Genomic DNA, 26,534 nt, shown 5'->3' with positions numbered 1-26,534 from the left:
TAAATGACACATCTGGTTTCCAGCTTAGGGCTCTGAACCCCCGATGGGCATGCTCAGGTGTTAGCCCCATTCTGATTCTGGCCTTGGTTTGAAAAAGTTTATAATCGTTCATGCACTCCTTAGGCATTTCAGCCACCACCTCTGCTAAGTGCCAATGAACTGTGGTATCAGCTCTATCATGTACTGGTCTGTACAGATGCTGTACCCATGGCAGGCCCTTTAGAAATTTTCTAAGATGGCCTCAGTATCATCACGTGCCTTGTAGGTGGGGAATTTTCTAGGATGGGAAACAGTACCTGGAGAAGGGTTGTTAGGGTTGGCTGGTAAGTCCTACTTAGCCCTTGCTAATTCTAGGGCATGCTTGTGGGCTTCCCTCTGGATCTCCATAGCCCTTTAGTGGGCAGCTTTTTCCCTTGCATTTTCTGCCTCCAAAGCTCTTTTGTGGGCAGCCTCCTTGGCTTTCTCTTCTCTCTGGTAGGCAGCCTCCTCTCTTGCCATCTGTCTGTCATTTTCCTTTTGGCTCTCCTCAGCCTTGAGTTTGGCTAATTCCAGCTGCTGTTGGATAGGTTTTTTTTCTTTGCCTAACATTTTCCCCCTGGTCTACCTTAGCTATCTGAGTGGGTGGGGGGGAAAACAGCTTGGAATCTTAAGTTACTGTAATGTGACATACTTTAAAAAAAAAGTAAAACAGGTTTTTGTTACTTGCCTTGGCAATATGTTAACCACAGCCAGAGCTTCCCTTCTAACAAACCACTAACCACAGTGACCACAGCTGGAGCTTCCCTTCTAACAAAAAGCCTTCTGTTAGAATCTCTTATCTGTTTGCCTTCAGGGTATATCTCCTTCACTCCTTCCCCAGCATCTCAAAGGAGGGAAAAAAAATCTGGCTTTTCATTCCTAAAAAATCCCTCACCGCTGTTCACCATGTCAAGGTTCCTTCTCCACTCTGAACTTTAGGCTACAGATGTGGGGACCTGCATGGACACTTCTAAGCTTAATTGCTAACTTAGAACTGGTATTGCCATCACCATCCAGAATTTCAGTGTCTGGAGCACTCCCTGTCCCCCTAAAACTTTCACCTCCTTAGGTAACCTTGAGGGACTTCATCAGTTCCCTGGTGAACACAGATCCAAACCCCTTGGATCTTAAATCAAGAAGAAATTAACCATCCTCCCTCCTTTCCTCCCACCAATCTCTTGTGAGTCCAGATCCAATCCCTTTGGATCTAAAAACAAGGAAAAATCAGTCAAGTATTAAGAGAAAAAAGGCTTTTAATTAAAGGAAAGAAAACGTAAAAGAAAACCCTCTGGAAGAGATTACCATACCAGCTCTTTCACAGACGACAGATTCAAAACACAGGGGATGTTTCCCTGGGCACAAATTTAGTACACCAATGAAAATATCCAAAATACCCAATTTGATTCTACCTCTAATTGCACAAGACAGGTCACAAAGAAATAAACCTAAACCTATTTATTCCTTTCTAAAACTTACTACTCTGATAAGAGGCTGGTTCCTTGATCTTTTTCACTCCGGCTGAAACTGATACTCTCAACAAGGAAAACTTCCCTCCTTCCTTTTGAAACATCTTGTTTCCCCATTGGTTCCTCTGGTCAGGTGTCAGCTAGGCTAGGGGAACTTCTTAACCCTTTACAGGTAAAAGAGGCAATAACCCTTAACTAACTGTTTATGACAATTGCTTTTTCAGAAGGTAGTAAATCACAGAGGAAAAGACTGGCCGGATAAACTGACCAGGATTTTGACTCTCATCCAGAGCAGTAATAGACTAAGGAGAAAAACTCAGCCCTTTCAAATTCTGTTTTGACATCCAATGTGCCAAACGATTGATCCTAGTTACCTGGTACAGGGTGAAGAAGAGAGCTCTAATAGAACCCAGTATGTTTATTTCAATGGCTCGAACAGGTACAAGAAGATAAAACAATCCTGCAGTATAAGGTTAATCATATCATCGAACACATGAACAACAAAATTCAGAATCAAAGGCCCACAAAGGCAGCCCTGTGGGAAACAGGACCAAATTATGTACCTTAAAATGGGAAAAAGGGGCCACTCAGTGGAATCAAAGTGGATATGCCCTTACTCCATATTGGGCCATCTAATGTTAAAATCTCTTGGTTGCTGTATAAACAACAAATAGAATTAGGAAATAAAACTGACTTAGTCTTAGGATGTACTGAGTTGCAAATTCTTAGTTTAGCATCACTTGAACACAAAATGTTTTGGGTAATATCTGAGAATGTTCGGGTATTAAGACATCTTTTAAAACAGAAGAGGTCCTTGTTTGACACCTACAAATATGAATGGATGTGATATGTTTCCAGCAGAGTTAAGCCTGGTTCATTATTGAGTGAGATTACTGTTAAAATTTCTCACCAACAGTCTGTGGAGACAGAAATATGGAAAGTAACCCCATTCCCAAAATTGACCATGGGATCCTTCTGGCTACCCCAGGTTATGGGTCAGTGGATCCCGTGTGCTTCTAAAGTTAACTGGGTCTGGGTGGAGTGTGGTAACTGTCCCTGTTCCATACTCCCTGGTTCAGATACCTGGTATCCTGTTGCCTCCTGATTCTGGAATCATTGTGCCAGTTCCCTTGAGCTACTCTATTTGCTTACAAGCACTCCCTAAGAATTCCATCCCAGAGAGTTCATCTCTTTGAGCATCTAGTTTAACACCATTAGGAACAGCATAACAGGAAAGCAAGACCAGGCAGAGGGATATATTAAACAGACTCATTTTACTCTTACAAGCACTCAAGAGTTCCAATGAAAAAAAAAATCCTTGTCTGATCTCACCCCTTCTGAGAGTCTGAGGTTTGGAACTAACTGAGCCAAAGCACAGTCCTTCCTGTTCTATCCCTCCTTCTCTTCCGGCTTAGATGATGTGATGGGTAGCTCCCTGATCACAGCATTGTGCTGCTCCTACATAGGGGTGATAGATGTGGCAATTTCCTGCAGTATCCAGAAAAACCTGATTACATTGTGTTTAAGTCTCTTTGGCATCTATTGCATTAAATGCAAAGGTGATGGATTATAGTGAGTCTTGGGAAGTATTAGGAACTTCAATGGACAAGAATGGACTTTTGAACAAAAAGTGTCAAATGAATTCCCTGGGGAATCTCCAGGGGGAGGTGACTGCAAATTTCTGCGTCTGGTTGTGCAAACCGCCCGCCTTTTGAAGCTGCTTCCTGAGGAAATGACCATTCCCTGCTGATTACTTCTTCCCAGAATCTGAAGATCAAAGCCTCACGCTGTAAAAAGGAACGACTGACATATGCATGCAGATTCTTGTTCTAAGGTAAAACTGCTATGAACTTGTTACCACAGAAAGACCTCTAGATGGAGTTTGAAGGAGTGAGGTGGGGTGATTGCTGGTTGGCTCATTAGCATCTGTGTAGGCTCTTTTATTGTTTTAAAATATTTCCTCTGTAATGATTTCACCTGAACAATAAATGCCCCTGCTTAGAATGGGCTGTGTGGTAATTTGTGACTACGGGCATTTACAGGCCTTTTAGGGCTTGCTGGAAATAACACAGGATAGTTAGGGTATTTTGCTGCCTGGGGAAACCTTGGTCAGGAGGGACAGATATTTTGAAGAGGGATGTCTTTCCCTTGAAAAACTAGTCAATTTCTATAAGTTATTATTAAAAGTTTTAATCTCTTAATAACAGTGGAAGATAAATATCTTTTTTTTAGCTCTAGTACTATATGAACTTAGCTGTATCATGGCACTTAGCTGCTGGAGCTGTATTGATGCGAAAAACAGCTGTTCAATAAGGACTTTGTCTAACATCTGAATTGTTATTCTATTGGGTGAATAGTTTGTTTTTTTATGGGATATTCACAAGTGCTTGAGCAGGTTGTGCACCTGGGGCGAGAGTTTGAAACATGAGTTAAGCACATGGGGCCAGATTTTTTATTTAAGCACTCAGTAAGATTTTCAAAAGTATCTGGGGACTAGATTTACAAGAGGATTTAGGCATCTAACTGCCACTTTTAGGCACCTAAATACCAGAATCAGGCCTCACTGGGATTCACAAACCCCGTGAGCAGCCACTGCCAAACACTATAGGGACCTTTTCCTGGCACTATGGTTTTGCACTGTAACCCTTCTGCTCTCTGGAGTCAGCAACAACAAGGGCTGAGTTCAATGTGCAGGGTCCCTCTCACCAATATAACACAACTCCCCCTCCCCCCAGTAACCGGGGAATATTACACACACACACACACACGGGTGCCTCTAGGAGGCAACAGTTCCCCATTCACAAGTACCGGGTCTGTGTACAGCAGAGAAAATTTTAATAAAAAGAGGAAAGGAACCTGGAACCAGTTTGGGAAAACCCCACAATCGCGATTCAAATATATCCGACCATGAGCAAATCTCCCTCTCCAGGGGACTTTGAGCAGTATCATTTGCATCCATATCTCTCACCTTATGGTGTGAAAAGCCAGCGGACAAAGGTCTCTTTAAGATGTCACTTCCCTCTCCCTCTACTGCCCCCTCCCATTCACAGCTGCTGTGCTTGACCCGTAGAGAAAGTTCAGAAGTGCATTCACATGAGTTCACCTTCCAGCTGGGTGGTTGGAGGGCGGGAGGTGGGATGAAATGTCCAGCAATGTCTTACCTGCCGTGCACCACTGCAAATGACTCACAATTGATGCTATGCACTCTGCCTGGCTGCCTGCTGCCACTGCTGAGCCCTCGTTCATCGTGCCTTCATTCAGTCCATTGTGTCATTGTATGCTCTGTCACTGATGTCTCTACACCCTCACATTCCGCTGACACCTGTCTCTCTACTGTGACCTCTGCAAGTAAGTCTCCTCTCCTGGGGTTTCACCCAGCTCTCAGTGATTTCAGATCTCAGCCCGGGGTACGTCACTTCTAGTGAAGACTGGGCTGTCTTCTACACAGAACTGTTGTCTCACAGCCAGTCTAAGCATATAGGCCTGATTATCAGTGATTTCAGCTCTCGTGGCCCTTAACAAAACAAAATACTCTCAATGGAGCCTAATCAGCTCTGCCTTTAGACAGGGGAGTGGAGCAGATCAAATGATTCCGATGACTCTTATGCAGAGCTCTCACCACCATGCAGAAACAGCTGTTCCCACTCTCTCTCTCCCCTTTTCCACTGCGATCTGGCATCAGGGTCCCCTGCCTAGTGAGTTCAGTACAGCTGAGGGTGATTCCCTCAGTCTGGACAGGCTAATCGCAGTTCTGCTTCCCTTTATTTGTACAATCAGGATAACAACATTTACTGAACCCTGCATTCAATACTAAAGTGATTTTTAACTCAACATCAGCCAACATCAATGACTTTGGCAACACAACTCTGTCTGCTGGATCCCTAGGCAGAGTAGGGGGTGTTCAGGTAAACACGGTCTGGTCCTGAAGCCTTTTTCCTCCAGCTCAGGGGAGATCTCATTCAGACTTTGCTTACTATAGTAAAAATTCCCCAGCGCCTCTGCTGCTGAATCTGAGCATGCACACTGCTGCTCCAGTCAAGGTGTCCAGAGTAATGCAAGAACTGGGAGAAGACAGACGTCCTATGTCTATGTCAACACTTTTTCCCTCCTCTTTCTTAATTCTCTCCATTTACCATTAGTCTAGGAAGAGTCTGTCTACAGTGCTGTGGGACTGTGACCAAAAAGAGAGAGAAAAGCAACCCCTTAAAAAGCCAGACCCTGGTTTGCCAGGTGTAGGTGGGGCTGCTCACACTGTATGCTGTGTCTGTGTTTCTTTAGGCTGAGGTTGCAAGTGTGAGTCAGCACAGGAGTCAGAAGCAGCACTGCCAATCTTTGCTGTCTTTTTCTGTCTCTTTTCATGCATGTTTGTCTTGTTTCACGATCGGACTCCAACAACAGAAGGTCATGGACATCAAAACAGATGTTTTCTCTTTTCTAAGATTATCTTTAAGAACATTAAAAAAACAGCCTCTAAACAGAGATTTTGCTTATGAAAGTCTCTATATATCTAAAAGGAAAGAGAATAAGGGAAATTGTTGCAATGAAATCCTTCAATAAATTATTTTAAATATATCTGAACTGTTTTTGTTTGTATGTTTCTTTTTCTGGCACTTTAATAAAAAGTTAAAAAAGAAATTCAGTGATGGATGTTACAATAAGTCAGCAGCAATAAATGGACATGAAACCCATGACCTCAGTGACTTGTTTAGTGATGTAACAGTGAGCAACAGTTACTAACACAACTTGTCTTTTGAAAAAAAATCGTTAGATGATAGATATCAAGTATCAGAGGGGTAGCCGTGTTATTCTGAATCTGTAAAAGCAGCAAAGAATCCTGTGGCACCTTATAGACTAACAGACGTTTTGGAGCATGAGCTTTCGTGGGTGAATACCCACTTCTTCAGATGCATGTGGTGGAAATTTCCAGGGGCGGTATATATCAAGTTTCTTCATGAGGTTGATGGATTTCCACTCCATACGGCTAAATGCAGTGCCTTGCATGGTGTCAAGTATCAGAGGGGTAGCCGTGTTAGTCTCGATCTGTAAAAGCAGCAAAGAATCCTGTGGCACCTTATAGACTAACAGACGTTTTGGAACATGAGCTTTCGTGGGTGAATACCCACTTCTTCAGATGCATGTGGTGGAAATTTCCAGGGGCGGTATATATCAGTTCTTGTATTAAAATCTCTGATCTGAGTCCATGACACATGGACTGGAGACCTCCAGAACTCAACTAATATGTATTTGAGAGGTTTCTGGGGTTTAATGTCTGAGAAAGAAATCAGACACAGAGAGAAAGTCAGTTTGATATTTTTTATCATATTTATTAATGGAGGCAGAGAATGGAATATTGTGATTCTATGAAACTGCATTTCCATAATATGCTCCACAATGAGACAGATTTTTATCACTATTTCATCACCTAAAGGGTTTTCCTGGAGCACCTAACACGCACTGAAATCAATGTGTAGGTGCTTTTGAAAATCCCACTGAGTATCTAAATACTTTTAAAATTCTAACCCAACATGATAGCCCAGCTAGTGTGACTGGTATATTCCATGGGGCCTGATCCTCAGCTACTGTAAATCACCATAGCCCCACTGCAGTTAATGCAACACATTCCCACCTGGTGTAAATCATTGCAGTTCTATTCAAGTGAATGGACCATAGTACAAATCCATGTCTCATGAAGTTCATAGTTTTGCAACTATTTATACCACCTGTGCACCTGGCTTAAAAGAAACAAGGCAGGCGATAATCAGGTTCACACTTGGAAAAATTAACTTTTTGCGGTGAATGGAAAGATTCTCTTCATGGCCACTTTGACCTCCTTATTGCGCAGACTGTAGATCACAGGGTTCAGGGTGGGAGTGACTAGGGTGTACATTATGGCCACCTTCTTGTTTTTATCCAATGAGTTACTGGAGGTCGGCTGGATGTAGATGTAGATTATGGTGGAGTAGTACAAGATGACCACAACCAGGTGGGAGGAGCAGGTGGAGAAGGCTCTCTGCTTCCCTTTGGAGCTCTGGATTTTCAGGATGGTGATGATAATGAAGCTATAGGACACGGTAGTCAGAAGAAAGTTCCCCATGGCCAGGAAGATGTCAGCCATGAACATCATGATTTCGTTAACATAGGTGGAGCTGCATGACAGTGCCAGTATTGTTGGGAAATCACAGAAGAAATGCTGGATGAGGCTGGGCCCGCAAAAATCCAGGCATAGCACAAACAATATGTTAACAAATGAATTGATGGTACCCACAGCCCAGGCACTGACTGCTAAATGGATACAAATTTCCTTTCTCATGAGTTTTACATAATGCAAAGGTTGGCAAATGGCTACATATCGGTCATATGAAATGACAGTGAGCAGTAGAAGCTCTGTCCCCAGTGATGATGTAAAGACAAAGAGCTGGGTGATGCAGCCTCCAAAGGAGATGGTTTTCTTCTCCTGCATCAGGTTTTACAGCATTTTAGGTACAACAAAGGAAGTGCACAAAATAACAATCAGGGCTAAATTGGCGATGAAGAAGTACATGGGAGTGTGGAGAGGTGGGTGGATGACAATAACCACAATGATCAGGGAATTGCTCATGATGACAGCTATATAAAGGCATAGGAATAGCCCAAAGAACAGCCCCTGGTGGTAAGGATGGCCAAGAGCCCCTGCATGATGAACTCGGTCACTCTGATGTGGTTACTATGTTCCATTTTTTGAGCGTTCCTTCCATAGCAACAAATTTTTGGTCAGGTATTGCATCAAAAACTACAGCAATATGAAAACAAAACAAAACAAAAAAGAAACGAGGAGTCCTTGTGGCACCTTAGAGACTAACAAATTTATTTGGGCATAAGCTTTCGTGGGCTATAACGCAATTCTGGATATAGGATGGTTTCAGTATATATCACATATACAATATAGAAAAAATACAAAAAAAAACTATAAATTTGTTAGACTCTAAGGTGCTACAAGTACTCCTCATTGTTTTTGCTTATATAAACTAACATGGCTACCCCTATGAAACCTACAGCAATATGTCAACTGAAGCATTGAAAGGGACCGGTGGGATGTGTGTGTGTGTATTGGATAGATAGATAGATACATAGATAGATAGATAGATTAGATGGGTTGTATGAGGATAGATAGATAGATCTCTTGTCATACTGTAAACACTTAACAGAGCATATAAACTAACTAAACTACATTAAAATATATTAGCACAATAATCTGTCTCAGCTACTGAATCCATATTTTCCCAATATTTGTGTGGAGAAGTGAAAACATAACACACTTGATGTGCTCAAATACATGTGCATGAAGTCATTTGGGCTGTTTACAAAAACTGCTTGTGATAGGAGTTCACAATATGATCTTAAACATAATTCATACGCCAATAGCCTTATTAATAACCAAGATTCCACTTTGCAAACTAATTTCACAAATTATATCTGTTACAATATAGATTGGCTTCAGTTCATATCACACATACAATATTTAAAAAGTAAAAAAAAATACATAATATATATGTTTATATGAAATTCTGATGCATAAAAGTAAGGACTTGATTTCACTTTAACTCATGCTAATGTAAATTAGGCTTAATTCCATTGCCATCAGTTGGAATTATTCTCCATTTACTGGAATTACATTGGTATAAAACTTGTATAAAGGAGTGGGGACTAGTGCTCTCCCACATATATGTGGGTTTGTGTGTGTTGCTTTATTATTAGGAATAGTATTTGCATGATTGACAAGTCCTCCCTACTACATCACTCTTAGATCTCCATTTACTGTGCTGAAATGTTTCTAGTCTTATTACTAGTTTATTGCTTCTGCTGCTTTTCCTCTCACTCCTCCTGGCGTAAATCAGGAGCCAATGAAGTCAATGAAGTTACTGAATTATAAAAATGATGAAAACTAGAACAGCCTCAGGGCCAACAAAACTAACGAATCATGAGATCATATTACAGTCATTTTGCATCATAGAATCATAGAACCGTAGGGCTAGAAGGGTAATTTAATCTCTGTCCAGGCAAGATGCAGGATTTGTTGTGTCTAAACCATCCAAGACAGATGGCTCCAGCCTCTTTTTGATAATCTCCAGTGTAAGTGCTTCCATGACCTCTAGGCATATGAGAGTTTTTGTTTGTTTGTTTGTTTTGTTTTTAAAGTCACCCATTGTGTTACTTTTCAAATTCAATTCCATATTTTTGAGGACACAGACTATAAGAAGTCAATCGTCCACACCTCAGATCAGTGTCTTAATATTATATCTCCATTAAGTTAATCTCATTACAATTAAATACAGAGGAGCTTTCCTGATATATGGGAATTTACATCAGATTTCTATTGGTCAAACTGAAATCAACATTTGGTCCTATATTCATAAACAAATGGTGGAAATGTGTATTTCTGAAAAGATCTTTTAGCCAAATAATAAAAAAAATACACAGAAATTACATATAGCTCAATTTTCCAATGAGTGTAAATGAATTAATCATTCAACTCACTGAATTTCACAAGGTCTCATAGAAAATTTGAAATGCCAGCCTAAAAACATCAGAAAGCTTCATTTAGGAACACAGTTTATGAGGAAGGAAGAAAGCAAGCGAGCAAGAAGAATATTCTCATCTCTCATTCAATCCTCCAATACAATGGATCAAGTTGTAATTTAAATGCAGAGACTGAATTATGATTCATTCATCTTCATATAGCAGCCTTCCGTTGGGAGATCTTGCATCCCTTGTGAATCTGGAAAAAAGTTAACTCTCAAACAAGGCCTCAAAGGAGAAGGTAAATGGGAATCTCCTAAATCAGTATGAATAAACTTTGCACATGAAGTTGGCAAAATTCCTTTGGATCTTAGGTCCAAATGTCTGTTCTACTGAATTGTCCAGGAGAAGGCATTTTTTTCTATCAATGCATTTCTTTCTGACATAGTGCTACCCATAGAGATGGATTCCATATTAATCAGTGAAGGTCAGTGGATAAAATTTCAGAGTGAAATCCTGGCCCCAGTAATGGGAGTCAATAGGAAGGCTGACCTTGGCTTCAGTGGAATCTGGATTTCACACTCAGATTTCTACTATCAGTGATCCTTAGTCCTGAATCATCTGAGTTTACTCTCAGTGTTAAATACCTCTACTCTACAAGGAGTAATGGTCTCAAGTTGCAGTGGGGGAGGTTTAGGTTGGATATTAGGAAAAACTTTTTCACTAGGAGGATGGTGATACACTGGAATGGGTTACCTAAGGAGGTGGTGGAATCTCGTTCCTTAGAGGTTTGCAAGGTTAGGCTTGACAAGGCCCTGGCTGAGATGATTTAGCTGGGAATTGGTCCTGTTTTGAGCAAGGGATTGGACTACATGACCTCCTGAGGTCCCTTCCAACCTTAATCTTCCATCATTCTATATCTTCACTAATATAACTATCAAACCAACTTCTGAGAACTTTGAGCAGTGTCTTCTCCCTTGGTCCTGTAAAGTCAATGGGGCAGGTCTCCATCGGGTGTAAATCAGCATAGCTCCATCACAGTCAATGAGACAGATCCAAAACTAGTGGAAATCAGGCTTGTTTCAACAAAGTCAACAGGCCAGATTCCCAAATGAACGAACCAGCCTATCTGCATCAAAGTAAATAGTTTTACAACATTTGAGGATTGAATGGAGCTACCCAAGTGTCACTTCACACAATCTCTAAAGGTAGTGCTTTTGATAATATGTGAATGAGAGCCAAATCTGAGTCACATAATAATCCTTTGTAGAAAAGAAAACCCATATTGTATTTCTGATGAGAGAGATTTTTCAGGGGTGGCAGTTACATAGGGGAAAATCTTTTAAATTATATAGATCCCATTACCTCCAAGCACTTAAGCACATGCTTGATTCTCATCTTATGAGTCATATTATTGACTTCAATCGAGTTCTCACATGCTTAAAAGAGAAGCAGATAAGCTTTTGGATCATGGCTAAAACTGTGATCCAAAGTTTTGGTGTCATCATACTTATGAAAACCCATTGTGTCAATTAAGCAAAATGTATCTTCAGAAAAAAATTTACATGGACTTTCATTATTTCTTTTTTTTTTTAACTGAAGTCCCCTGACTGTCCCTGCGTCAGACTGATTGTTTGGCTTAATGATTGCACTAGTAGTTGTCCCAGCTGATCGACAGGAAAAGGTAGTACTGTATAGCATCTGTAATGTGGATTGCAATAAATTGTGGTATCCTTCAAACTTATTTTGAATAAGTAGAGATTTCATTTTTATCCTTACTTTATGACGGATCCATGCTTGGCTTATACATCACTACAGAGTCATGGTCCCAGGTCTGTCATTATGGCTGTAATCAAGGATTATAGATGAATAGATTACAAGGTCAGAAGGGATCCCTGTGATCATCTATTCTGACCTTTTGTATAGCACAAGCCAGAGAACTTCCTTGAACAAATCCCTATAGCAGATGTTTTAGACAAAAATATCAAATCTTGATTTAAAATTTGTTGGTGATGATGAATCCACCACAATCATAGGTAAATTGTTCAAATGGTTAATTACTCTCATTGTTTAAAATGTTCACAATCTGAATTTGTCTAACTTCAACTTCCAGCCAATGGGTCACATTATACCATTCTCTTCTAGACTGAAGAGCCTATTATTAAATATTTATTCCACATGTAGGTACTTACAGATCATGGGTTTTCAAACTGGGGGTTGGGATCCCAAAAGGGATTGTGAGCAGAGCAGGTGCAAGGATGTTTCGTGCTCTAGGTGAAACTTCCACCTTGTGCCCTTCCCCGTCGCCCCCCCTGAGGTGCCCCCCCCGCCCACAGCAACTCCCCTCCTCCGCTCTGAGGCGCACCCTCCCTCGTCAGCTCACCCCTGCCCTGCCTCTTCCCCTACCACACCATGGCTGCTTCACTTGTCCCGCCTCCCAGACTTGAAGCGCCTAAGTTCATTGGTGCCACAAGCCTGGGAGGAGGGAGAAGTGAAGCAGCCATGGCACCCTCGGGGAGGAGGCGGGGAAGGGGTGAACTGGAGGGGGGAGTTCCCCTGCGTGCCGCCACCCACCTCTACTTGCTGCAGGCAGCCCTCCCCGAGCTCCCTTGCCCCAGCTCCCTCCACCTAAATTCTGGTAGCGACTGGGGCAGAAGAAGATCCAGCTGCCGTAGTCGCTGCCGAAGAAAACGCCGTCTCCCAAATCCTAGCGCCCTAGGCGACCGCCTAGGTCACCTAAATGTTTGCACTGGCCCTGATCATGAAGGTTATTACATGGTGGGTCGAGAGCTTTCAGCTTTCAGCCCAAACCACACTTTTCCTTCAGCATGTATAATGGTCTTATATATATAAAAATATATATAAAAAGTGTTTTTCATCTATAACGGGGTGTTGCATTCACAGGCTTGCTATGTGAAAGAGGTCCTCGGTAAAAAAATTTGAGAACCACTGTCATAGACTGTAATCCAGTTACCTCTTAACCTTTTATTTGTTAAGATAAATCAGAGATCGGCAACCTTTGGCAGCGGTTCACCAAGGTAAGCACCCTGGCTGGCCAGGCTGGGTTATTTAACTGCTGAGTCCACAGGTTCAGCCGACCGCGGATCCCATTGGCTGCAGTTGGCCGCTCCAGGCCAAAGTCTGCTGCGGGAAGCAGTGACCAGCACATCCCTTGGCCTGTGCCATTTCCCACAGCCCCATTGGCCTGGAGCAGTGAACCATGGTCAGTGGGAACCTTCATTGGCCAAACCTGAGGAAGGGCAGGTAAACAACCTGGCCTGGCCCAACAGGTTGCTTACCGTGGTGAGCCATATGCCAAAGATTGCCAATCCCTGAGCTAAATAAATGGAAATCCTTGAGTCTATCACTACAAGGCATGCTCCCTTATTCTTTAATCATTTTTGTGCCTCTTTTCTGAACCCTCTCTAATTTATCAACATCTTTCATGAATTGTGGGCACCAGAACTGGACATGATATTCCATCCGAAGACACACCAGTGCAAAATACAGAGGTAAAATAAATTCTCTACAGCTGCTTGAGATCCCTCGATTTATGCATTCAAGGATTACATTAGTGATTTGGTTATATTACCACCCTGGGTGCTCATATTCAGCTGATTACCAACCAAATCGTTTTCAGAGTCATTACTTGCAAGGAGATAGTCCCGCATCTTCCAAGTATGGCTGAAATTCATCATTCCTAATGTATACATTTACACTAGCCATATTAAAAATAATAGTATCTGCTTCCTCCCAGTTTACCAGGAGATCCAGATCACTCGGTATCAGTGACCCATCCTCTTCATTATTTACCATTCTCCTAAATGTGTCACTGTAAGGAGCGCCCTGGCTCCCCGCTGCGCCTGAGAGGGATGAGCAAGAGCAGGTGCCTTAGTTGGCGGAGTCAGCACGGCCTGTCCCTGCCCCCCGGAAGTCAAGGGGTGGGACAGGACGTATCAAAACCCGGCCCCACCGCTCAGTTGGGCGCAGGCTGCTGGAGAGGACATATGCTGGTGCCTGGGCTCTCGCCGGGCCGGACCTGCCCCGTGCCCACTACCCACAGGAGCGCTGGCCTGACCTGCCCCGCGCCCATTACCCGGAGGAACGCTGGCCGGACCTGCCCCGCGCCCACTACCCAGAGGAGCGCTGGCTGGACTTGCCTCAGACCCGGTACCCGGAGGAACGTCGGCCTGACCTGCCGTGTGCCCGATACCCCGAGGAGTGGCCTGAGCTTCCCCACGACCGGTACCCGGAGGAACCCATGGTCTGGGACCCACCAGACGACGCTGGCAAGGACCAGGTACCCAGAGAGGGGGAGGTTGGAAGTAGCCCGGGGATAGCTGACCCTGGTTTGGCTCCTGAAGAGCCCGAACCCATGTCAGTGTGTTGCGGCCAGGATCCCCACTGACCGCAGCGGGTCTTGACCGCTGCTAGGGCCCCGGGCTGGAACGCAGTGGGGTGGGAGGGCCTGCGTTCCCCTTCCCACCTGCAACCGGGTGGCAGACTCCCCCTCTTCCTGCCTATTGCCGCTGCTCTGCGCTGATCCAGAGGGCCAGAGCGAACTAGACTTGTGTTTGGTGCCCCGCCTGAACCAAGGGCTGGGCCCCCTTGAGTTTGCCACTGCTCTGCCCTGACCCAAAGGGCCAGAGCTAATTAGACTTGTGTTTGGTGCCCCGCCCAAACCAAGGGCTGGGCCCCTTTGACTTTGCCACTGCTCTGTCCTGACCCAGAGGGCCAGAGCTAATTAGACTTGTGTTTGGTGCCCCGCCCGAACCAAGGGCTGGGCCCCTTTGACTTTGCCACTGCTCTGTCCTGACCCAGAGGGCCAGAGCTAACTAGACTTGTGTTTGGTGCCCCGCCCGAGCCAAGGGCTCTGGATGATACTGTGTTTGCTCAGCCCCTGCTAGAGGCCTGAGCCTGAACTATTACTGCCCGCCCTGTCCAGGGGCCTGGGCTGATACTGTGTTTGCTCAGCCCTTGCTAGAGGTCTGCGCTTGAACTTCTACTACCCTGCCCTGCCAAGGGCCTGGGCTGATACTGTGTTTGCTCAGTCCCTGCTAGAGGCCTGAGCCTGGACTATTACTGCTCTCCCTGTCCAAGGGCTGGGGCTTATCTACTTTGAGAGCCCCGATCCCGGCTAGAGGGCCGGGACTCTACCTTGTTTACAGACCTTGTACCCCGCTCAACACCTGCCGACGGGCTAAGCCTACCTGGACTGCAGTGCGTAAGGAGGCGCCCTGGCTCTCCGCCGCGCCTGAGAGGGACGAGCCCCGACACGACCGGCTTACACGTGGAAGCACCACTGGGAGGTAAACACAGCGCCAGGATGTGGGCGCGGACCCTTAACGCCGGTGAACGGGGGGCCGCGGGAGAGGGAGCTCCCTCCCCCGAGACGGACCTGTCCCACCTCGCCGCCCTTCTGACCGAGAACCAGGATCGGCAGCGGGCGGCGCAGGCACGATGGCAAGAGGAGCAGCAGGCTGCCCAGCTTCAGCAGCAGCAGCAGCTCGTCGAGCAGCTGGGGACTCAACAACGCCAGCTGATCCAGCACCTGGTTCAGCAGCAGCAGGAGTCAACTAAAGCATGGGGGGGGTGTATTGGATATGGATAGATTAGATTAGATTAGATTAGATTAGATTAGATTAGATGGGTTGTATGGGGATAGATAGATTTCTTGTCATACTGTAAACACTTAACAGAGCATATAAACTAATTAAACTACATTAAAATATATTAGCACAATAATCTGTCTCAGCTACTGAATCCATATTCTCCAAACATTTGAGTGGAGAAGGGAGAACATAAAACACTTAATGTGCTCAAATACAGGCGCATGAAGTCATTTGGGCTGTTTACAAAAATTGCATGTGATAGGAGTTCACAATATGATCTTAAACATCATTCATACACCCGTAGTCTTATTAATAACCAAGATTCCACTTTGCAATTTAATTTCACAAATTATATCTGTTGCAATATAGGATGGTTTCAGTTCATATCACGCATATAATATTCAAAAAATACAAACACATAACATAATATATATGTTTAGGTGAATTCAGGATGCACAAAAGTAAGGACTTGATTCCGATTTAACTCGTGCTAGTGTAAATTAGGCATAACTACATTTCCGTCAATGGGGATGATTCTCCATTCACTGGAATTACACTGGTATAAAATTTGTGTAAAGGGGTGGGGACTAGTGCTCTCCAATATATGTGTGTGTGTGTTGCTTTTTAAAGTCACCCATTGTGTTACATTTCAAATTCAATTGCATGCTTTTGAGGGCACAGACTATAAGTAGTCAATCTTCCACATCTCAGATCAGTGTTATAATATTATATCTCCATTAAGTTAGTCTCAGCTACAAGTAAATACAGAGGAGCTTTCCTGATTTATGTCAATTTACATCAGATTTCTGTTGGTCAAATTGAGATCAACATTTGGTCCTATATTCATAAACATGTGGTGGAAATGTGTATTCCTGCAAAAACTTTTAGCCAAATAAAAAAAAAGACCATATCAATTAAATTTAGCTCAATTTTCCAATGAGTGTAAATGAATTAATCATTCAACTCACTGAATTTCACAAGGTCTCTTAGAAACTTTGAAATGCCAGCCTAAAAAGGTTACAAAGCTTCATTTACAAACAAGGATTATAGGAATGGATGAAAGCAAGCGAGCAAGAATAATATTCTCACCTCTCATTCAATCCTCCAATACAATGGATCAAGTTGTAATTTAAATGCAGAGACTGAATTATGACTCATTCATCTTCATATATAGCGGCCTTCTGTTGGGAGATCTTGCATCCCTTCTGAATCTGGACAAAAGTTAACTCTCAAACAAGGCCTCAAAGGAGAAGGTAATTGAGAGTCACCTAAATCTGTATGAATATAAACTTTCCACATTAAGCTGGGAAAATCCCTTTAGCTCTTAAGTCCAAATGTCTGTTCTACTGAATTGTCCAGGAGAAGGCATTTTTTCCATCAATGCATTTGTTTCTGAAGATAGTGCTACCCTTTGAGATAGATTCCATATTAATCAGTGAAGGTCAGTGGATAAAATCTCAGTGCAAAATCCTGGCCCCATTATTGGGAGTTAATGGGAAGGCTGACCTTGGCTTCAATGGGGTTTGGATTTCACAATCAGACTTCTGCTATCAGTGATCCTTAGTTCGAATCATCTGAGTTCACTCGCTGTGTTAAATGCCTCTATGTCTTCACTAATATAATTATCAGGCCAACTTTTGATAACTTTGAGTAGTGTCTTCTCTGTTGGTCCTGTGAATTCAAGGGGCAGCACTTCATCGGGTGTAAATCAGCACAGCTCCATCACAGTCAATGAGACAGATCCAGAGCTAGTGGAAATCAGGCCTGTTTCAACAAAGTCAACAGGCCAGATTTCCAGCTGAATGAACCAACCTATCTGCATCAAGGTAAATAGTGTTAGCGAGCAAAGCTCGGTTGATTTTGCTCTGTTTTACAACACTTGAGGATTGAATGGAGCTACACAGATGTTACTCCACTCAATCTCTGAAGGTAGTGCTGTTGATAATATGTGAATGAGAGCCAAATCTGAGTCACAGAATAATCCTGTGTAGGAAAAAAAAACACCATATTGAATTTCAGATGAGAGAGATATTTCAGGGGTGGCAGTTACGTAGGAGAAAATCTTTTAAATTATATAGATCCCATTACCACCAAGCACTTAAGCATGTGCTTGATTTTCAGCTTATGAGTCATCTTATTGACTTCAATCGAGTACTCACATGCTTAAAAGAGAAGCAAATAAACTCTTGGATCAGGGCTACAACTGTGATCCAAAGTTTTGGTATCACCATACTTATGGAAATCCATTGTGTCAATTAAGCAAAATGGATCTTCAGAAAAAAAAATACATAGACTTTCATTAATATTTTTTAACTGAAGTTCCCTGACTGTCCTCAGGTCAAATTGATTGTTTGGCTTAATAATTTCACTAGTAGTTGTCCCAGCTGATTGACAGGAAAAGGTAGTACTGTATATCATCTGTAATGGAGATTGCAATGAATTGTGGTTTCCTTCAGACTTATTTTGAATAAGTAGAGATTTCCTTTTTATCCTTACTTTATAAAGGATCCATGCTTGGCTTCTACATCACTACAGAGTCATGGTCCCAGGCCTGTCATTATGGCTGTAATCAACAATTATAGATGAATAGATTAAAAGATCAGAAGGGATCCCTGTGATCACCTATTCTGACCTTTTGTATAGCACAGGCCAGAGAACTTCCTTGAACTAATCCCTAGAGCACATGTTTTAGAGAAAAATATCTAATCTTGAGTTAAAAATTGTCGGTGATGGTGAATCCACCACAACCCAAGGGGCTGTCTCTTACTGTGTTTCTATACTATGGATACTACAAAAGAGTCCTGATCTCATGTAGAGGCTTTAGGTACAATAATAATAATAACAATAACAATAACAATAATAATAAATAACATAATGAGATGGTCAATGTGTTCATATTTATCCTTCTAATTTCACAGAAGCTGCCTCTGTCTGAATTTGTTTTTCTAATTGACCTCCACATATTGGACTGAAGCAGAAATTATTTCAGAGAAGTTCTCTGTACTGTGTTATCTAAATCAGAAGAGATGATCCCTGTGCTCATTTCTGGGTTTAATAATCTATAAATCTATGAATTATTATCTCCATCTATCCTGTGCCTCTTCTGTCTCATTCCTTCTCCTTTGCTGCTCTCCTGTGATCTCATAAAGTAAACAAAATTTCTTTTCTATCATCTGCATGCTCCATCTTTTTTTCTTCACTCTTACCTTATGGCCGTGTATTTGCCAGTGATAATTCCAGAACACGAGCGCCTTTGGGCACTCTGAACTTTTACTGGATCACAGTGTCCCAGGCCAGAGGCCACCTCAGATATTTACCTTTTTATTATTAGTCCACCAGCAAGCACAGGCCATGGACCACAATCCTGGTAACCCTGAGGCCAATGGGAGCTTGGCTTTGCTCTCCGGGGGGTCATGTTTGGGGCCCATTGTTTGGGACTGCAGTGTCTGTCCAGATAGCTAAAGATTTCAGAGCACAGCACTGTCCCAACTCTCCACAGCTAGTAAGGTAGGAAAAGAGCTTTATCTTCATTCCAAAGGGAGGGGAGCTGAGGCACAAATGGCTGATTCCTCAGACTCTAAAACGCCATCTTCTAAGGTGCTGTGATACCTTAGGGCCTGACAAAAATTAACAATTTAGTGTCACAACACTCCTGAAAGGAAAGAAGGAGCCATTATCCCTACTTCACAGATGGGAAAACTGAGTCACCAGGCAGCTTAAGTGACATGCTGTCACACAGGTAGCCGTGGGGCCCATTGACTTGGATGGATCTACGGCTCCTATACACCAGCTGTGAATCTTGCTCTTTGACTTCAGTGATGTGATGGTTGATTGACACCAGCTGAGTAACAGTCTCATTGACTCCAATGGAGCTGTGGCTGATTTACACCACTTGGGTATCTGGACCATTTACTCCAGTGGTGCTAGGTCTGATTGATATCAGCTGGGGATTTGACCTATCGGACTCCAATGGAGTGAAGGCTGATTTACACCAACTGGAAATCAGGCTCCATTCACTCCAATGTAGCTACAGTCAATTTACACCAGTTGGGGATCTGGTCCCACTGAATCCAGTGGATCAAATGCTGATTTACACTAGCTTGCGATATGGCCCACAAGGATGAAGGTTGAGCTTTTCTTACGTTCCTAATAGATTTGTACACACAATTCCAATTAATTGTAGGTTGCAATCATGGCTCATTGTCCCTCAGGAAATCTGGGACAAAGCCAGGAACTGAGCTGAGATTTCTGAGTTCAGTCCGGTGCCCGAAACATGAGATTGGCTTCATCTCCATGCTGCAATGGCTGGGTGCGGGGCTCTGGCCTGTGCTATGGGCTCTGGCCATACAGGGACCAGATTTTAAAGGGATTTAGGGGCCTAGTGGGAATTTCTGAAGCTCCTGGGCCTTTCAAACTCATTTATTTCAGTGGATGTTAGGTGCTTAGGTACTTTTCAAAATCTCATTAGGTGCCTAAATACCTTTAAAAATCTGACCCTAACTTTACACCACAGAGCCTATGCCCACAGATGTCATACACTGAGCAGGGGTGGCAGAGCCTTCCCAGAAGCCGGGGAGCCAGGGGCCCTCAACCCCTCTGTGACTCCACCTCTCCTCTTATCTTCCCTATGGGGCCCTGCCCCCTGGCCAAGACAGCAGTATGAGCCTAGCCCAGGCAGCTCTGGGAAGCCACGTATCTGGGGTGGGGGAGCCTGAGAGCTTCCCGTAGCCCATGTCCCCTTTCTCCCAGGCCCCTCACCCCAGGCAGGACGAGGGTCTGCAGCTCTTCACAGCTGCCTGGGCAGCTCTTATCCCAACCCAGCTCCAGCTGGGGGGTGGGACCTAGGAGCCGCAGCCCAGACATGGTAAGAGATGTGTGGGCAGCTGTGTAGAGCTGCAGATTCTGCACTTGCCCTGGGTGGGGAGTCCAGGGGGTGGGGTCTGCAGCTCCCTACAGCTGCCTGGGCTCCTCAACTGGGCTCCAGCTGCCAACCGGTCCAGGGGGAGGGGGGCAGGAATTTGGGAGGAAGAGGTGGGGTGGGTTCCAAGGAAAACATGCGAGGGCCATGGCTCCCTGTCCCCCCTCACCCCCCTGCCCCTTCCAGTGCCCCTGACACTGAGAGTTTTGTCAGCAGAGCTTTGCTGGTCAGGGGTGTGGAGTTTTTAAGCGTATACCTGATCTTAGAGAAAATGTGATAAAATATGTGTTGAAAACATTCTTTTAGCCTGGAGCACCCTGACCATAAATGAAAAGTGTTAACCCCCCTTTCCTCCCACATGAAGGGATTTAGGAAGGTTTGTGCACATATTAATTCACTGAGACATTGATTTGTGGCCAAACATTTTCAAAATTGGATGACTGAGGCTAAAAATAATAATTAGGCTGAGATTTTCAATGGAGCCACAGGGAATTAAACACCTGACGTAGATGGATTTTGAACATCTAATTTCTATAATCTCCTTTCAAAATGCCAGATATAGTTCTTCTGTGGCATTGCCATAGATCTCAAAGGGGTGTGTGTGTGTTTGTTTGTGTGTGTGTGTGTGTGTGTGTGTGTGTGTGTGTGTGTGTGTGTGTGTGTGTCACTGCTGGACCCTGCTGGAAGGAATGTGTGTCTATTTGTTTTGTGTCTTTTGCTGCTGCCCCCTGCTGGAGTGTACAAGCTTTGCTTAGTGTATATGCATGTTCAGGTATTTAGCTGTTGTCCCACATTGAAATCCTGAGCAGTGAGCCTTAGAGCCTGGATCTAAGGAATTGGGCTCCTGCTATAACACTAATAACAACTTTGTAGACATTTGGGCTCAGGATCTGAAGCCCAACCTGTCCCCAGGCTTCAGAACCCGAGCGTCAGCCTGACATGCTGTTTTTAGTGCCGTAGCATGAGCCTTGTGGGAACAGGTCTGCAGATCCAGGCTGGGAGACTGGCTGTTAAAATGCAGTGCATGTGTACTCTCCAGGGTGGCCAGATGTCCCGATTTTTGGATCTTTTTCTTATATAGGCTCCTATTACCCCCCCACCCCCAGTCCCGATTTTTCACATTTGGTTTCTGGTCACCCTAGTACTCTCCTTGGCCAGTGCTGCAGACTAGTGTGCCAACAGGTCCGTGTGCATGCGCACCCAGGACTGGAATACTGGGGTGGGCAGAGCTGCAAGTCACAGCTCTGTTGCATTGAGAGAGCTCTGTGTGGGCGAGAGAGTGAGAGGGGCAGGGCTAAATTTCACTATTTGTCAGCTTTGTGTTTGGGGCAGGTCAGCCAGGAAAGAGTTGTAACTCATGATTATGATTATTGGCAGTGCTGGGAAGTGGCTTGGGGCCAGGAATAGTAGGGGTATTACATGACAGAACTGATGTACATCAGCACAGCTGTGAAGGCATCCAAGGACTGGGAAAACAGAGGGCTATGTGTCAGGACTAAGGGGAACTGGCAGAGCTGGGGGATGTGGGCAGGACAGCAAAGCCTGTCACAATCCAGGTACGTTGGCTGATCTGTCACTGAGGCCTAGACAGCTGGAATTGCCTTTCACTCACTGTACTTGGGCCCTGCTGCCTCAGCTAACCCAGTGGGAATCTATGGTTTGTTTACATGTCAGTTTCACTGCACTCTACATACCAGCCCACTACATCTCCTAGCTAGGTGAGAGTCTGGTGGAATTTATGAATGAAGGGATCACCCTCCACAGCAGCTGGTCAAACTGGCTTGATCCCTTTCACTTTACACATCAGGGGGCTCCTTGCCATAGGAACAAATCTTCCCCTTCCTTTGTCTAACATTAATCAGTGGCTCTGACTTTCCTTTCTAATCAGCCCCAATGGGACTGCTGCCGCAACTTGCATTTCCCAACAGCGTTTCCATTCTAATATCCTCCATGGGACCCATTAACATGAAAAGTAACTTTGTTTCTGGTGCTGGCGCTTAACTCCTTGAGATGTTTGTCAGATCTCCAGGCAGTGCCCAGGTCTCAGCTGAGCAAAACATTTCTCAGAGTGCTGATTATGACATGAGGAGTTATAACAACCTGTGTGTCTTCCTGTAAATCCCTACAGAGCTGCTGCCTAGTTGGAGAGATTTCTCTTTAGTGGCTGTGTTACAAATGAGCACATAATGAAGCAGGTTTTTTTTACCTGATTATTATTTTTATCCTAAGCAAGAGTCAATGAAATTAACATGTTTCAGATGACACTGCTCAGGGTTCCTTCATGCTGGGGATCTGTCACTGCAGATCTGCTATCAAACCTATAGAAATAGCTGCATCCTTACGGACAAGCACTTTACAGCCTATGGACAGACTGTTCATTGCCACTTGTCTGGTCAGCCACCAAGGACTGAGATACCTCCTGTTACAATCCATCCCCTTGCCACTGATGCCCTTAGCAGAGTGTCACAGTCATACTGCAAGTCCCTTGTCAGCTTCAATTCCCACCTGCTTTGCCTGTGAAATTAGCTGCACACAGAGTCAGGATGAATATCCTTTCGTTACCAATAATCATGATAGATATTTTTATAGAATTATAGGAGATTAGGGTTGGAGGAGACCTCAGGAGGTCATCTAGTCCAACCCCCTGCTCAAAGCAGGACCAGCACCAACTAAATCATGCCAGCCAGGGCCTTAAAAACCAATAAAGAAATGTCAGCAGCCCCTGATCACTGAAGTCCATTTCCCACAGGGATGGACCAATTAGCAGCACATAGATAGATAGATAGATAGATAGATAGATAGATAGATAGATAGATAGATAGATAGATAGATAGATAGAAGCAGGTGAATGTAAACACCATTAGACAAGCGGACAGAAAGATGATTAGACAGATGAACAGATGACATTGCAGTTTGACAGAAGTGTAGATGAGCAATTAGAAATGCACGTGGATAGATAATTGGATGGATAAAGTGCAGGGGGAGGAAAAATGGAGAGATATCTTGATGGACAGATAGGTAACAGGATGGATAATTAGGTGGATGGTTAGATTGACAGATAATTGGAGAGAACAGTGAAAATATAAGCGCTCTCTCTCTCTCTCTCTCTCTGTCTCATACACACACACACACCCCAGATTGTCCCATCCAACAATGTGCTTCAAAGCTGATCAAAAGAGGTCATTTCTCTAGGTGAGAACTCAGATAACAGCACCCGCACCATGACTGTCTTCCCTTAACATGTTTTCTGAGCCTGCCAACTGGTGTTATACTTGGGTGCTGGGATTTCCATATGACTGCAGATCCACTTATAAATAGTGACTGACCAAGGCTGTGAAATTCAGCTCTAGATCCTGAGTCTCACAAAGATAATTGAGGATGTTAGTTGGTGATTTCTGTCTTAGACCTTTGATGTCCAGGTAACTTCATTATTTCCATTGCTGCTATGAATTTGATGGGTAGCATCAAGTGATGCACAGAGAGGCCGGTCAGAGCTGTAAGATAATCACAATATCCAACTTCTGCCACAACTTCTGTTGCAAATCTGGCCCTAACTCCCTTTGATTCCTTAGAAAATCTCTCCAATGACTTCATTAGAATTAATCCCCAACAGAGGTGTTAGCCAATACACACAAGTTGTGGATATCATACATCACACCAATGAGTATTATGCACACTTTATTAATGTAATATGCAATGTATCTACGAGCCCTTGACTTAGGGGAACTTTGACTGATATATGTGATATTTGTGGGAAGTTATATTAACTGTGTGTATTATGCTCTTCCCACAATTCTGCTTGCCCGTGTGGAGTATCCCACAACACTGTGCAAAACTGAAGACAGCTTTGGCATTAGAAAATATGAAGGCTATCAAAGCCAATGGCTTTGTCCTAGACAAAGTGGGATGAATCTCTACACCCAACTGGTTTAGCATATGGTATCCAAAAGAGAGATTAGAAAAGTACAGAACAAAGCAGCAAGTTTAGGAACAGTTACAAACTAGTGGGATGGATTTGAGTGTTGAGTATAGAGCTTTGCAACTTAAATAATTGTACTATAAATCCTACCAGTTGAAATGCATCTCTTTGAAGCTCACCTTCTGTGTAAGGTGAACATGCTGCACGAATATGCTTCCAGGAATGAGGGTATATCTCCTTTTTGTATTGTACTGCTTTGATTTAGGCAATATATTTAGCTCTGATACATTGTTTTGTCTCTTGAAAATTTTTAAGACCAAGCCATGTGTGTAGTCAATCGGCTACACCTCTGAGTCAGTAGATCTGGGATGTCATGAACATTTAAAGCTACTTATTCCAACTATAGGTAGGGTGAATGACTGACAGTGAGTCAAAATGGAGTTGATTCTTAGCTCTGTCAGCGAACCAGCTTTGTCTCAGTGCTCACATGTTGCAGATGAGGAAAAATAACATTTGCTCCCTCCACAGGAAGATTTGTTGCATAAGTCAGATTTTCAAGATAATTGAAGGGGTTTGGTGCCCAAATCTCATTGATAGTCAATGGGATTTGAGTGCTTAACTCTTTTATGTCCCTTTCCTAAGGTGACCAGATTGCCTCGTATTGAAGTTAGGCTTACTATTTGCCAGGATTGTCACTGGAGGCTTTTTTCTTTTTTTTATTTTTTAGATAAATGATGTCACATTAGCTATCCTCTAGCATCCAGTACGGAAGCAGATTTAAGTGACAGGTTACATATCACAGTTAGTACTTCTGCAATTTCAAATTTGAGTTCCTTCAGAACTCTTTGATGAATCTCATCCAGTCCTGGTGACTTATTACTGTCTAATTTAACAATTTGTTCCAAAATCTCCTCTGTTGATAACTCAATATGGGACAATTCCTCAGATCTGTTGATGAAAAAGAATGTCTGAGGAGTGGAAATCTCCCTCACGTCCTCTGCACTGAAGACTGAAGCAAAGAATGCTCTTTTTAAGAGTAACAAGAAGGATTTCTTCAGGAATGTTAGCAACAAGAAGAAAGTCATAGAAAGTGTGGGCCCCTTACTGAATGAGAGAGGCAATCTAGTGACAGAGGATATGGAAAAAGCTAATGTACTCAATGCTTTTTTTGCCTCTGTCCTCACAAACAAGGTCAACTCCTGCTATATAACAGTGCAAACACAGACTTAAAGCTAGCCCAGAAAGGGATGAGGACTTAGCCCAGAAAGAGGGCTAAAGACTCTAAGAAGAGTGGAGGGACAGGCTCTCTCAGACCTTTTACCCTGGAAGATGTTTGTTAGTGAATCAAGACTGTTTGTGACTTGGCTGGAGGACTGTGTCACTGAAGACCCACCTGATGAGTTTAACAGCCAACAGGGGGATCCAGGATCAGAGAGATCGTACAGATTTTCACCCGACCAACAAGAGGTGCTCATGAGAGGTGTGTCCCCCATCACAATGCCATTTGTAGGCATTTCACTTTTGTGACTGTACCTCTTAATTTCCATTTAACTAGCCTCCTAATTTTTGTTTAGTTCTATTTCTTGAAGTTAAATGCTTTTCTGGTGGGCTTCTTTGGTATTCCCCACTACTCCCACAAAGATGTTAAATTTAATTATATTATGGTTTCTCTTACCAAGTGGTTAAGCTATACCCACTTCTTGGATCAGATCCTGTTCTCCACCTGGATCTAAATCAAGGATTGCCTCTCCCCTTGTGGGTTCCAGGACACTGAATAGGAGTCAAGAACATGACGCAGTTGCAAAACACTCTAATAGCATTCAGGGCTGTATTAACAGGAGTATTTGATGCAAGACATGAGAGATTATTGTCCCTTTCTGCTTGGCACTGATGAGGTCTCAGCTGGAGTACTGTGTCCAGTGCTGGGTTCCACACTTTAGGAAGATGTGGACAAATTGGAGGGAGACCAGAGGGGAGCAAAACAATGATGAAAGGTTTAGAAAACCTGACCTAGGAGGAAAGGTAACTAATACTCAGCATGTTTAGTCTGGAGAACAGAATACTAAGTGGGGATCTGTTAACCATTTTCAGATATGTTAAATGCT

At 43.6% G+C, this 26,534-nt stretch overlaps 1 pseudogene; it reads right to left on the bottom strand.

The window, feature by feature from the left end:
- Window positions 1–7,263: 7,263 nt before the first annotated feature.
- On the bottom strand, window positions 7,264–8,198 carry LOC115637830 (annotated as a pseudogene).
- Between the last annotated feature and the right edge of the window lie 18,336 nt (window positions 8,199–26,534).

This window comes from Gopherus evgoodei, chromosome 21, assembly GCF_007399415.2.
Source record: "Gopherus evgoodei ecotype Sinaloan lineage chromosome 21, rGopEvg1_v1.p, whole genome shotgun sequence".
NCBI lineage: Eukaryota > Metazoa > Chordata > Testudines > Testudinidae > Gopherus > Gopherus evgoodei.
Note: the sequence above shows the minus strand (reverse complement) of the source record. Positions and strands in the feature narration are given on the sequence as shown.